Source organism: Nematostella vectensis, chromosome 11 (genome assembly GCF_932526225.1).
Source record: "Nematostella vectensis chromosome 11, jaNemVect1.1, whole genome shotgun sequence".
NCBI lineage: Eukaryota > Metazoa > Cnidaria > Anthozoa > Actiniaria > Edwardsiidae > Nematostella > Nematostella vectensis.
The window spans coordinates 1,087,048-1,099,439 of NC_064044.1; positions in this window are offsets into that span (position 1 = coordinate 1,087,048).

Genomic DNA, 12,392 nt, shown 5'->3' on the forward strand with positions numbered 1-12,392 from the left:
GTGGTGGACGTGTAGCTAGTGGTGGACGTGTAGCTAGTGGTGGGCGTGTAGCTAGTGGTGGACGTGTAGCTAGGGGTGCACGTGTAGCTAGTGGTGCACGTGTAGCTAGTGGTGGGCGTGTAGCTAGTGGTGGGCGTGTAGCTAGTGGTGGGCGTGTAGCTAGGGGTGGGCGTGTAGCTAGTGGTGGGCGTGTAGCTAGTGGTGGACGTGTAGCTAGGGGTGCACGTGTAGCTAGTGGTGCACGTGTAGCTAGTGGTGGACGTGTAGCTAGTGGTGCACGTGTAGCTAGTGGTGGGCGTGTAGCTAGTGGTGGGCGTGTAGCTAGTGGTGGACGTGTAGCTAGTGGTGGACGTGTAGCTAGTGGTGGACGTGTAGCTAGTGGTGGACGTCAAGCTAGTGGTGGTCGCGTAGCTAGTGGTGGACGTGTAGCTAGTGGTGGACGTGTAGCTAGTGGTGGGCGTGTAGCTAGTTGTGGACGTGTAGCTAGTGGTGGGCGTGTAGCTAGTGGTGGGCGTGTAGCTAGTGGTGGACGTGTAGCTAGTGGTGGACGTGTAGCTAGTGGTGGACGTCAAGCTAGTGGTGGTCGCGTAGCTAGTGGTGGACGTCAAGCTAGTGGTGGTCGCGTAGCTAGTTGTGGACGTGTAGCTAGTGGTGGACGTGTAGTTAGTGGTGGACGTGTAGCTAGTGGTGGACGTGTAGCTAGTGGTGGACGTATAGCTAGTGGTGGACGTGTAGCTAGTGGTGGACGTGTAGCTAGTGGTGGACGTGTAGCTAGTGGTGGACGTGTAGCTAGTGGTGGACGTGTAGCTAGTGGTGGACGTGTAGCTAGTGTTGCACGTGTAGCAATTGTTGCACGTGTAGCTAGTGGTGGACGTGTAGCTAGGGGTGGGCGTGTAGCTAGGGGTGGGCGTGTAGCTAGTGGTGGGCGTGTAGCTAGTGGTGGACGTGTAGCTAGGGGTGGACGTGTAGCTAGTGGTGCACGTGTAGCTAGTGGTGGGCGTGTAGCTAGTGGTGGACGTGTAGCTAGTGGTGGACGTGTAGCTAGTGGTGGACGTGTAGCTAGTGGTGGACGTGTAGCTAGTGGTGGGCGTCTAGCTAGTGGTGGGCGTGTAGCTAGGGGTGCACGTGTAGCTAGTGGTGGACGTGTAGCTAGGGGTGTACGTGTAGCTAGTGGTGGGCGTGTAGCTAGTGGTTGGCGTGTAGCTAGTGGTGCACGTGTAGCTAGTGGTGCACGTGTAGCTAGTGGTGCACGTGTAGCTAGGGGTGGACGTGTAGCTAGTGGTGGGCGTGTAGCTAGTGGTTGGCGTGTAGCTAGTGGTGCACGTGTAGCTAGTGGTGCACGTGTAGCTAGTGGTGCACGTGTAGCTAGGGGTGGACGTGTAGCTAGTGGTGGACGTGTAGCTAGTGGTGGACGTGTAGCTCGGGGTGGGCGTGTAGCTAGTGGTGGACGTGTAGCTCGGGGTGGGCGTGTAGCTAGTGGTGGACGTGTAGCTAGTGGTGGACGTGTAGCTAGTGGTGCACGTGTAGCTAGTGGTGGACGTGTAGCTAGTGGTGGACGTGTAGCTAGTGGTGGACGTGTAGCTAGGGGTGGGCGTGTAGCTAGTGGTGGACGTGTAGCTAGTGGTGGACGTGTAGCTAGGGGTGGACGTGTAGCTAGTGGTGGACGTGTAGCTAGTGTTGCACGTGTAGCAATTGTTGCACGTGTAGCTAGTGGTGGACGTGTAGCTAGGGGTGGGCGTGTAGCTAGGGGTGGGCGTGTAGCTATGGGTGGGCGTGTAGCTAGGGGTGGGCGTGTAGCTAGGGGTGGGCGTGTAGCTATGGGTGGGCGTGTAGCTAGGGGTGGGCGTGTAGCTAGTGGTGGACGTGTAGCTAGTGGTGGACGTGTAGCTAGTGGTGCACGTGTAGCTAGTGGTGGGCGTGTAGCTAGTGGTGGACGTGTAGCTAGGGGTGGACGTGTAGCTAGTGGTGGGCGTGTAGCTAGGGGTGGGCGTGTAGCTAGTGGTGGACGTGTAGCTAGGGGTGCACGTGTAGATAGTGGTGCACGTGTAGCTAGGGGTGGACGTGTAGCTAGTGGTGGACGTGTAGCTAGGGGTGGGCGTGTAGCTAGTGGTGGACGTGTAGCTAGTGGTGGACGTGTAGCTAGGGGTGGGCGTGTAGCTAGTGGTGGACGTGTAGCTAGTGGTGGACGTGTAGCTAGTGGTGCACGTGTAGCTAGTGGTGGGCGTGAAGCTAGTGGTGGACGTGTAGCTAGGGGTGCACGTGTAGCTAGTGGTGCACGTGTAGCTAGTGGTGGGCGTGTAGCTAGTGGTGGACGTGTAGCTAGGGGTGGACGTGTAGCTAGGGGTGGGCGTGTAGCTAGTGGTGGACGTGTAGCTAGGGGTGGACGTGTAGCTAGGGGTGGGCGTGTAGCTAGTGGTGGACGTGTAGCTAGGGGTGGACGTGTAGCTAGTGGTGGACGTGTAGCTAGGGGTGGGCGTGTAGCTAGTGGTGGACGTGTAGCTAGTGGTGGACGTGTAGCTAGGGGTGGGCGTGTAGCTAGTGGTGGACGTGTAGCTAGTGGTGGACGTGTAGCTAGTGGTGCACGTGTAGCTAGTGGTGGGCGTGTAGCTAGTGGTGGACGTGTAGCTAGGGGTGCACGTGTAGCTAGTGGTGCACGTGTAGCTAGTGGTGGGCGTGTAGCTAGTGGAAGACGTGTAGCTAGGGGTGGACGTGTAGCTAGGGGTGGGCGTGTAGCTAGTGGTGGGCGTGTAGCTAGTGGTGGACGTGTAGCTAGTGGTGGACGTGTAGCTAGTGGTGCACGTGTAGCTAGTGGTGGACGTGTAGCTAGTGGTGGACGTGTAGCTAGTGGTGGACGTGTAGCTAGTGGTGGACGTGTAGCTAGTGGTGGACGTGTAGCTAGTGATGGACGTGTAGCTAGAGGTGGACGTGTAGCTAGAGGTGGACGTGTAGCTAGTGGTGGACGTGTAGCTAGGGGTGGACGTGTAGCTAGTGGTGGGCGTGTAGCTAGTGGTGGACGTGTAGCTAGTGGTGCACGTGTAGCTAGGGGTGGGCGTGTAGCTAAGGGTGGACGTGTAGCTAGTGGTGGACGTGTAGCTAGGGGTGGACGTGTAGCTAGGGGTGGGCGTGTAGCTAGTGGTGGACGTGTAGCTAGTGGTGCACGTGTAGCTAGGGGTGGGCGTGTAGCTAGTGGTGGACGTGTAGCTAGTGGTGGACGTGTAGCTAGGGGTGGACGTGTAGCTCGGGGTGGGCGTGTAGCTAGTGGTGGACGTGTAGCTAGGGGTGGGCGTGTAGCTAGGGGTGGGCGTGTAGCTAGTGGTGGGCGTGTAGCTAGGGGTGGACGTGTAGCTAGGGGTGGACGTGTAGCTAGGGGTGGACGTGTAGCTAGGGGTGGGCGTGTAGCTAGGAGTGGGCGTGTAGCTAGTGGTGGACGTGTAGCTAGTGGTGGACGTGTAGCTAGTGGTGGACGTGTAGCTAGTGATGGACGTGTAGCTAGAGGTGGACGTGTAGCTAGGGGTGCACGTGTAGCTAGTGGTGCACGTGTAGCTAGGGGTGGACGTGTAGCTAGTGGTGGACGTGTAGCTAGTGGTGGACGTGTAGCTAGTGGTGGACGTGTAGCTAGGGGTGGACGTGTAGCTAGTGGTGGGCGTGTAGCTAGTGGTGGACGTGTAGCTAGTGGTGCACGTGTAGCTAGGGGTGGGCGTGTAGCTAGGGGTGGACGTGTAGCTAGTGGTGGACGTGTAGCTAGGGGTGGACGTGTAGCTAGTGGTGGGCGTGTAGCTAGTGGTGGACGTGTAGCTCGGGGTGGGCGTGTAGCTAGTGGTGGACGTGTAGCTAGTGGTGGACGTGTAGCTAGTGGTGGACGTGTAGCTAGGGGTGGGCGTGTAGCTAGGGGTGGGCGTGTAGCTAGTGGTGGGCGTGTAGCTAGGGGTGGACGTGTAGCTAGGGGTGGACGTGTAGCTAGGGGTGGGCGTGTAGCTAGGGGTGGGCGTGTAGCTAGGGGTGGGCGTGTAGCTAGTGGTGGGCGTGTAGCTAGGGGTGGGCGTGTAGCTAGTGGTGGACGTGTAGCTAGGGGTGGGCGTGTAGCTAGGGGTGGGCGTGTAGCTAGTGGTGGACGTGTAGCTAGTGGTGCACGTGTAGCTAGGGGTGGGCGTGTAGCTAGTGGTGGACGTGTAGCTAGTGGTGGGCGTGTAGCTAGTGGTGGGCGTGTAGCTATGGGTGGGCGTGTAGCTAGTGGTGGACGTGTAGCTAGTGGTGGGCGTGTAGCTAGTGGTGCACGTGTAGCTAGTGGTGCACGTCTAGCTAGTGGTGGACGTGTAGCTAGTGGTGGGCGTGTAGCTATTGGTGGAAGTGTAGCTAGTGGTGCACGTGTAGCTAGTGGTGGACGTGTAGCTAGTGGTGGGCGTGTAGCTAGGGGTGGACGTGTAGCTAGTGGTGGGCGTGTAGCTAGTGGTGTACGTGTAGCTAGGGGTGTACGTGTAGCTAGTGGTGCACGTGTAGCTAGTGGTGGACGTGTAGCTAGTGGTGGGCGTGTAGCTAGTGGTGGACGTGTAGCTATGGGTGGACGTGTAGCTAGGGGTGGGCGTGTAGCTAGGGGTGGGCGTGTAGCTAGTGGTGGGCGTGTAGCTAGTGGTGGGCGTGTAGCTAGGGGTGGGCGTGTAGCTAGTGGTTGACGTGTAGCTAGGGGTGGGCGTGTAGCTAGTGGTGGACGTGTAGCTAGTGGTGGACGTGTAGCTAGTGGTGGACGTGTAGCTAGTGGTGGGCGTGTAGCTAGTGGTGGACGTGTAGCTAGGGGTGGGCGTGTAGCTAGTGGTGGGCGTGTAGCTAGTGGTGGACGTGTAGCTAGTGGTGGACGTGTAGCTAGGGGTGGGCGTGTAGCTAGTGGTGGACGTGTAGCTAGTGGTGGACGTGTAGCTAGTGGTGGACGTGTAGCTAGTGGTGGACGTGTAGTTAGTGGTGGGCGTGTAGCTAGTGGTGGGCGTGTAGCTAGGGGTGGACGTGTAGCTAGTGGTGGGCGTGTAGCTAGGGTTGGAAGTGTAGCTAGTGGTGGACGTGTAGCTAGTGGTGGACGTGTAGCTAGTGGTGGACGTGTAGCTAGGGGTGGGCGTGTAGCTAGTGGTGGGCGTGTAGCTAGGGGTGGGCGTGTAGCTAGTGGTGGACGTGTAGCTAGTGGTGGACGTGTAGCTAGGGGTGGGCGTGTAGCTAGTGGTGGACGTGTAGCTAGTGGTGGACGTGTAGCTAGGGGTGGGCGTGTAGCTAGTGGTGGACGTGTAGCTAGTGGTGGACGTGTAGCTAGTGGTGGGCGTGTAGCTAGTGGTGGACGTGTAGCTAGGGGTGGACGTGTAGCTAGTGGTGGATGTGTAGCTAGTGGTGCACGTGTAGCTTGTGGTGGACGTGTAGCTAGTGGTGGGCGTGTAGCTAGGGGTGGGCGTGTAGCTAGGGGTGGGCGTGTAGCTAGTGGTGGACGTGTAGCTAGTGGTGGACGTGTAGCTAGGGGTGGGCGTGTAGCTAGTGGTGGACGTGTAGCTAGTGGTGGACGTGTAGCTAGTGGTGGACGTGTAGCTAGTGGTGGACGTGTAGCTAGTGGTGGACGTGTAGCTAGTGGTGGACGTGTAGCTAGTGGTGGACGTGTAGCTAGGGGTCGGCGTGTAGCTAGGGGTGGACGTGTAGCTAGTGGTGGACGTGTAGCTAGTGGTGGACGTGTAGCTAGTGGTGGACGTGTAGCTAGTGGTGGACGTGTAGCTAGTGGTGGACGTGTAGCTAGTGGTGGACGTGTAGCTAGTGGTGCACGTGTAGCTAGGGGTGGGCGTGTAGCTAGTGGTGGACGTGTAGCTAGGGGTGGGCGTGTAGCTAGTGGTGGACGTGTAGCTAGTGGTGGACGTGTAGCTAGTGGTGGACGTGTAGCTAGTGGTGGGCGTGTAGCTAGGGGTGGGCGTGTAGCTAGTGGTGGACGTGTAGCTAGGGGTGGACGTGTAGCTAGTGGTGGACGTGTAGCTAGGGGTGGGCGTGTAGCTAGTGGTGGACGTGTAGCTCGGGGTGGGCGTGTAGCTAGTGGTGGACGTGTAGCTAGTGGTGGACGTGTAGCTAGTGGTGGGCGTGTAGCTAGTGGTGGACGTGTAGCTAGTGGTGGACGTGTAGCTAGGGGTGGGCGTGTAGCTAGTGGTGGACGTGTAGCTAGGGGTGGGCGTGTAGCTAGTGGTGGACGTGTAGCTAGGGGTGGGCGTGTAGCTAGTGGTGGACGTGTAGCTAGGGGTGGGCGTGTAGCTAGGGGTGGACGTGTAGCTAGAGGTGGACGTGTAGCTAGTGGTGGACGTGTAGCTAGTGGTGGACGTGTAGCTAGAGGTGGACGTGTAGCTAGTGGTGGACGTGTAGCTAGTGGTGGGCGTGTAGCTAGTAGTGGACGTGTAGCTAGTGGTGGGCGTGTAGGTAGTGGTGGACGTCTAGCTAGTGGTGGACGTGTAGCTAGCGGTGGACGTGTAGCTAGGGGTGCACGTGTAGCTAGTGGTGGACGTGTAGCTAGTGGTGGGCGTGTAGCTAGTGGTGGACGTGTAGCTAGTGGTGGGCGTGTAGCTAGTGGTGGACGTGTAGCTAGTGGTGGACGTGTAGCTAGTGGTGGGCGTGTAGCTAGTGGTGGACGTGTAGCTAGTGGTGGACGTGTAGCTAGTGGTGGACGTGTAGGTAGTGGTGGACGTCTAGCTAGTGGTGGGCGTGTAGCTAGTGGTGGACGTGTAGCTAGTGGTGGGCGTGTAGCTAGTGGTGGACGTGTAGCTAGTGGTGGACGTGTAGCTAGTGGTGGGCGTGTAGCTAGTGGTGGACGTGTAGCTAGTGGTGGACGTGTAGCTAGTGGTGGGCGTGTAGGTAGTGGTGGACGTCTAGCTAGTGGTGGACGTGTAGCTAGTGGTGGACGTGTAGCTAGGGGTGCACGTGTAGCTAGTGGTGGACGTGTAGCTAGTGGTGGGCGTGTAGCTAGTGGTGGACGTGTAGCTAGTGGTGGGCGTGTAGCTAGTGGTGGGCGTGTAGCTAGTGGTGGGCGTGTAGCTAGTGGTGGACGTGTAGCTAGTGGTGGACGTGTAGCTAGTGGTGGGCGTGTAGCTAGTGGTGGACGTGTAGCTAGTGGTGGACGTGTAGCTAGGGGTGCACGTGTAGCTAGTGGTGGGCGTGTAGCTAGTGGTGGACGTGTAGCTAGGGGTGCACGTGTAGCTAGTGGTGGGCGTGTAGCTAGTGGTGGACGTGTAGCTAGTGGTGGGCGTGTAGCTCGGGGTGGGCGTGTAGCTAGTGGTGGACGTGTAGCTAGTGGTGGACGTGTAGCTAGGGGTGGGCGTGTAGCTAGTAGTGGGCGTGTAGCTATGGGTGGGCGTGTAGCTAGTGGTGGACGTGTAGCTATGGGTGGGCGTGTAGCTAGTAGTGGGCGTGTAGCTATGGGTGGGCGTGTAGCTAGTGGTGGACGTGTAGCTAGTGGTGGACGTGTAGCTAGTGGTGGACGTGTAGCTAGGGGTGCACGTGTAGCTAGTGGTGGACGTGTAGCTAGGGGTGGGCGTGTAGCTAGTAGTGGGCGTGTAGCTATGGGTGGGCGTGTAGCTAGTGGTGGACGTGTAGCTAGTAGTGGGCGTGTAGCTATGGGTGGGCGTGTAGCTATGGGTGGGCGTGTAGCTAGTGGTGGACGTGTAGCTAGGGGTGGGCGTGTAGCTAGTGGTGGACGTGTAGCTAGTGGTGGACGTGTAGCTAGGGGTGGGCGTGTAGCTAGTAGTGGGCGTGTAGCTATGGGTGGGCGTGTAGCTAGTGGTGGACGTGTAGCTAGGGGTGGGCGTGTAGCTAGGGTTGGACGTGTAGCTAGTGGTGGACGTGTAGCTAGTGGTGGGCGTGTAGCTAGGGGTGGACTTGTAGCTAGTGGTGGACGTGTAGCTAGTGGTGGACGTGTAGCTAGTGGTGGACGTGTAGCTAGTGGTGGACGTGTAGCTAGTGGTGGACGTGTAGCTAGTGGTGGACGTGTAGCTAGTGGTGGACGTGTAGCTAGTGGTGGACGTGTAGCTAGTGGTGGACGTGTAGCTAGTGGTGGACGTGTAGCTAGTGGTGGACGTGTAGCTAGTGGTGGACGTGTAGCTAGTGGTGGGCGTGTAGGTAGTGGTGGACGTGTAGCTATGGGTGGGCGTGTAGCTAGTAGTGGGCGTGTAGCTATGGGTGGGCGTGTAGCTAGTGGTGGACCTGTAGCTAGTGGTGGACGTGTAGCTAGTGGTGGACGTGTAGCTAGGGGTGCACGTGTAGCTAGTGGTGGACGTGTAGCTAGGGGTGGGCGTGTAGCTAGTAGTGGGCGTGTAGCTATGGGTGGGCGTGTAGCTAGTGGTGGACGTGTAGCTAGGGGTGGGCGTGTAGCTAGTAGTGGGCGTGTAGCTATGGGTGGGCGTGTAGCTAGTGGTGGACGTGTAGCTAGGGGTGGGCGTGTAGCTAGTGGTGGACGTGTAGCTAGTGGTGGACGTGTAGCTAGGGGTGGGCGTGTAGCTAGTAGTGGGCGTGTAGCTATGGGTGGGCGTGTAGCTAGTGGTGGACGTGTAGCTAGGGGTGGGCGTGTAGCTAGGTTTGGACGTGTAGCTAGTGGTGGACGTGTAGCTAGTGGTGGGCGTGTAGCTAGGGGTGGACTTGTAGCTAGTGGTGGACGTGTAGCTAGTGGTGGACGTGTAGCTAGTGGTGGACGTGTAGCTAGTGGTGGACGTGTAGCTAGTGGTGGACGTGTAGCTAGTGGTGGACGTGTAGCTAGTGGTGGACGTGTAGCTAGTGGTGGACGTGTAGCTAGTGGTGGACGTGTAGCTAGTGGTGGACGTGTAGCTAGTGGTGGACGTGTAGCTAGTGGTGGACGTGTAGCTAGTGGTGGACGTGTAGCTAGTGGTGGACGTGTAGCTAGGGGTGGGCATGTAGCTAGTGGTGGACGTGTAGCTCGGGGTGGGCGTGTAGCTAGTGATGGACGTGTAGCTAGAGGTGGACGTGTAGCTAGTGGTGGACGTGTAGCTAGTGGTGGACGTGTAGCTAGTGGTGCACGTGTAGCTAGGGGTGGGCGTGTAGCTAGTGGTGGACGTGTAGCTAGGGGTGGGCGTGTAGCTAGTGGTGGACGTGTAGCTAGTGGTGGACGTGTAGCTAGGGGTGGGCGTGTAGCTAGTGGTGGACGTGTAGCTAGTGGTGGACGTGTAGCTAGTGGTGGACGTGTAGCTAGGGGTGGGCGTGTAGCTAGTGGTGGACGTGTAGCTAGTGGTGGACGTGTAGCTAGGGGTGGGCGTGTAGCTAGTGGTGGACGTGTAGCTAGTGGTGGACGTGTAGCTAGGGGTGGGCGTGTAGCTAGTGGTGGACGTGTAGCTAGGGGTGGGCGTGTAGCTAGGGGTGGACGTGTAGCTAGAGGTGGACGTGTAGCTAGTGGTGCACGTGTAGCTAGGGGTGGGCGTGTAGCTAGTGGTGGACGTGTAGCTAGGGGTGGGCGTGTAGCTAGTGGTGGACGTGTAGCTAGTGGTGGCGGTGTAGCTAGGGGTGGGCGTGTAGCTAGTGGTGGACGTGTAGATAGTGGTGGACGTGTAGCTAGTGGTGGCGGTGTAGCTAGGGGTGGGCGTGTAGCTAGTGGTGGACGTGTAGCTAGTGGTGGACGTGTAGCTAGTGGTGGACGTGTAGCTAGTGGTGGACGTGTAGCTAGTGGTGGACGTGTAGCTAGTGGTGGACGTGTAGCTAGTGGTGGACGTGTAGCTAGGGGTGGACGTGTAGCTAGGGGTGGACGTGTAGCTAGTGGTGGGCGTGTAGCTAGTGGTGGACGTGTAGCTAGTGGTGGACGTGTAGCTAGGGGTGCACGTGTAGCTAGTGGTGGACGTGTAGCTAGTGGTGGGCGTGTAGCTAGTGGTGGACGTGTAGCTAGTGGTGGGCGTGTAGCTAGTGGTGGACGTGTAGCTAGTGGTGGACGTGTAGCTAGTGGTGGGCGTGTAGCTAGTGGTGGACGTGTAGCTAGGGGTGCACGTGTAGCTAGTGGTGGGCGTGTAGCTAGTGGTGGACGTGTAGCTAGGGGTGCACGTGTAGCTAGTGGTGGGCGTGTAGCTAGTGGTGGACGTGTAGCTAGTGGTGGGCGTGTAGCTCGGGGTGGGCGTGTAGCTAGTGGTGGACGTGTAGCTAGTGGTGGACGTGTAGCTAGGGGTGGGCGTGTAGCTAGTAGTGGACGTGTAGCTAGTGGTGGACGTGTAGCTAGTGGTGGGCGTGTAGCTAGTGGTGGACGTGTAGCTAGTGGTGGGCGTGTAGCTCGGGGTGGGCGTGTAGCTAGTGGTGGACGTGTAGCTAGTGGTGGACGTGTAGCTAGTGGTGGACGTGTAGCTAGTGGTGGGCGTGTAGCTAGTGGTGGACGTGTAGCTAGGGGTGCACGTGTAGCTAGTGGTGGGCGTGTAGCTAGTGGTGGACGTGTAGCTAGGGGTGCACGTGTAGCTAGTGGTGGGCGTGTAGCTAGTGGTGGACGTGTAGCTAGTGGTGGGCGTGTAGCTCGGGGTGGGCGTGTAGCTAGTGGTGGACGTGTAGCTAGTGGTGGACGTGTAGCTAGTGGTGGACGTGTAGCTAGGGGTGGGCGTGTAGCTAGTGGTGGACGTGTAGCTAGTGGTGGACGTGTAGCTAGGGGTGGGCGTGTAGCTAGTGGTGGACGTGTAGCTAGTGGTGGACGTGTAGCTATGGGTGGGCGTGTAGCTAGTAGTGGGCGTGTAGCTATGGGTGGGCGTGTAGCTAGTGGTGGACGTGTAGCTAGTGGTGGACGTGTAGCTAGTGGTGGACGTGTAGCTAGGGGTGCACGTGTAGCTAGTGGTGGACGTGTAGCTAGGGGTGGGCGTGTAGCTAGTAGTGGGCGTGTAGCTATGGGTGGGCGTGTAGCTAGTGGTGGACGTGTAGCTAGGGGTGGGCGTGTAGCTAGTAGTGGGCGTGTAGCTATGGGTGGGCGTGTAGCTAGTGGTGGACGTGTAGCTAGTGGTGGACGTGTAGCTAGTGGTGGACGTGTAGCTAGTGGTGGACGTGTAGCTAGTGGTGGACGTGTAGCTAGTGGTGGACGTGTAGCTAGTGGTGGACGTGTAGCTAGGGGTCGGCGTGTAGCTAGGGGTGGACGTGTAGCTAGTGGTGGACGTGTAGCTAGTGGTGGACGTGTAGCTAGTGGTGGACGTGTAGCTAGTGGTGCACGTGTAGCTAGTGGTGGACGTGTAGCTAGGGTTGGACGTGTAGCTAGTGGTGGGCGTGTAGCTAGGGGTGGGTGTGTAGCTAGGGTTGGACGTGTAGCTAGTGGTGGACGTGTAGCTAGTGGTGGGCGTGTAGCTAGTGGTGGACGTGTAGCTAGTGGTGCACGTGTAGCTAGTGGTGGACGTGTAGCTAGTGGTGCACGTGTAGCTAGTGGTGGACGTGTAGCTAGGGGTGGACGTGTAGCTAGGGGTGGGCGTGTAGCTAGTGGTGGACGTGTAGCTAGTGGTGGACGTGTAGCTAGTGGTGGACGTGTAGCTAGGGGTGGGCGTGTAGCTAGTGGTGGGCGTGTAGCTAGTGGTGGACGTGTAGCTAGTGGTGGACGTGTAGCTAGGGGTGGGCGTGTAGCGGGGTGGACGTGTAGCTAGTGGTGGTTTTCCGATCTAATCAGAAGTTGACAAACATCACCCAAAGGCGCTCCCTGCATGAAGAGATTCAGCAAACTTGACTTTGATACTGTGTTTTTATTGGTCCAGACTTGTCTGCCAAACGCGTCCAGCTAGACTGCATGGTCGAGGTGTGCGCTATACTAAGCGGAGGTATCGGTATCGCTGTGGTGGCCATGGTTGCGGAGGTCTTGTGGAAGAAGACAAATGGCGGGAAAAGTTTGTTCAGAAAATCATCCGTGTAAGTAGAGCATGCTGTTTCTGGACTAATACACACAACCCTATATGCTCGTCTTATAGTAGAGGATACTTCATTTTCTTTCTTTCTTTTTTATATCAGGACATCGGTTGGAAAAGAAACGCTCAATGGAGAATGTCAGAAGACAAAGCAGTGCTGGGAACAGGGATAAAGTAGCACCCTTAGAGGAGGGTGACAGTGTGGGGTGACGACGGGGTTTAATGTGTCTTGGAAGAGGGGTTACAGTCTCTAGAATGAGGTGGGGTAGGGTTGAGGCACGGTGGCGGCCTCTAGAGGGGGGTGGTACTCTATGATTCCCGGAGAAGAGGTGGTTGGGGGTGGGGGGGGGGGGGGGGGTTGTGGGGACTCAATAGATCTTAGTGTGTCTGAATGTGATGAAAGGTAAATGAAACCTATTCAAACAATAAGCGTCCCACCGATTACTCACGGTCCCTTCTCGTTTTGCAAACAATCCAAGATAAAAATCAAAAGAGCATGCGCATTGCCCCTCGTATGTCACTTTTATTTTTAATTTTTAAGTATTA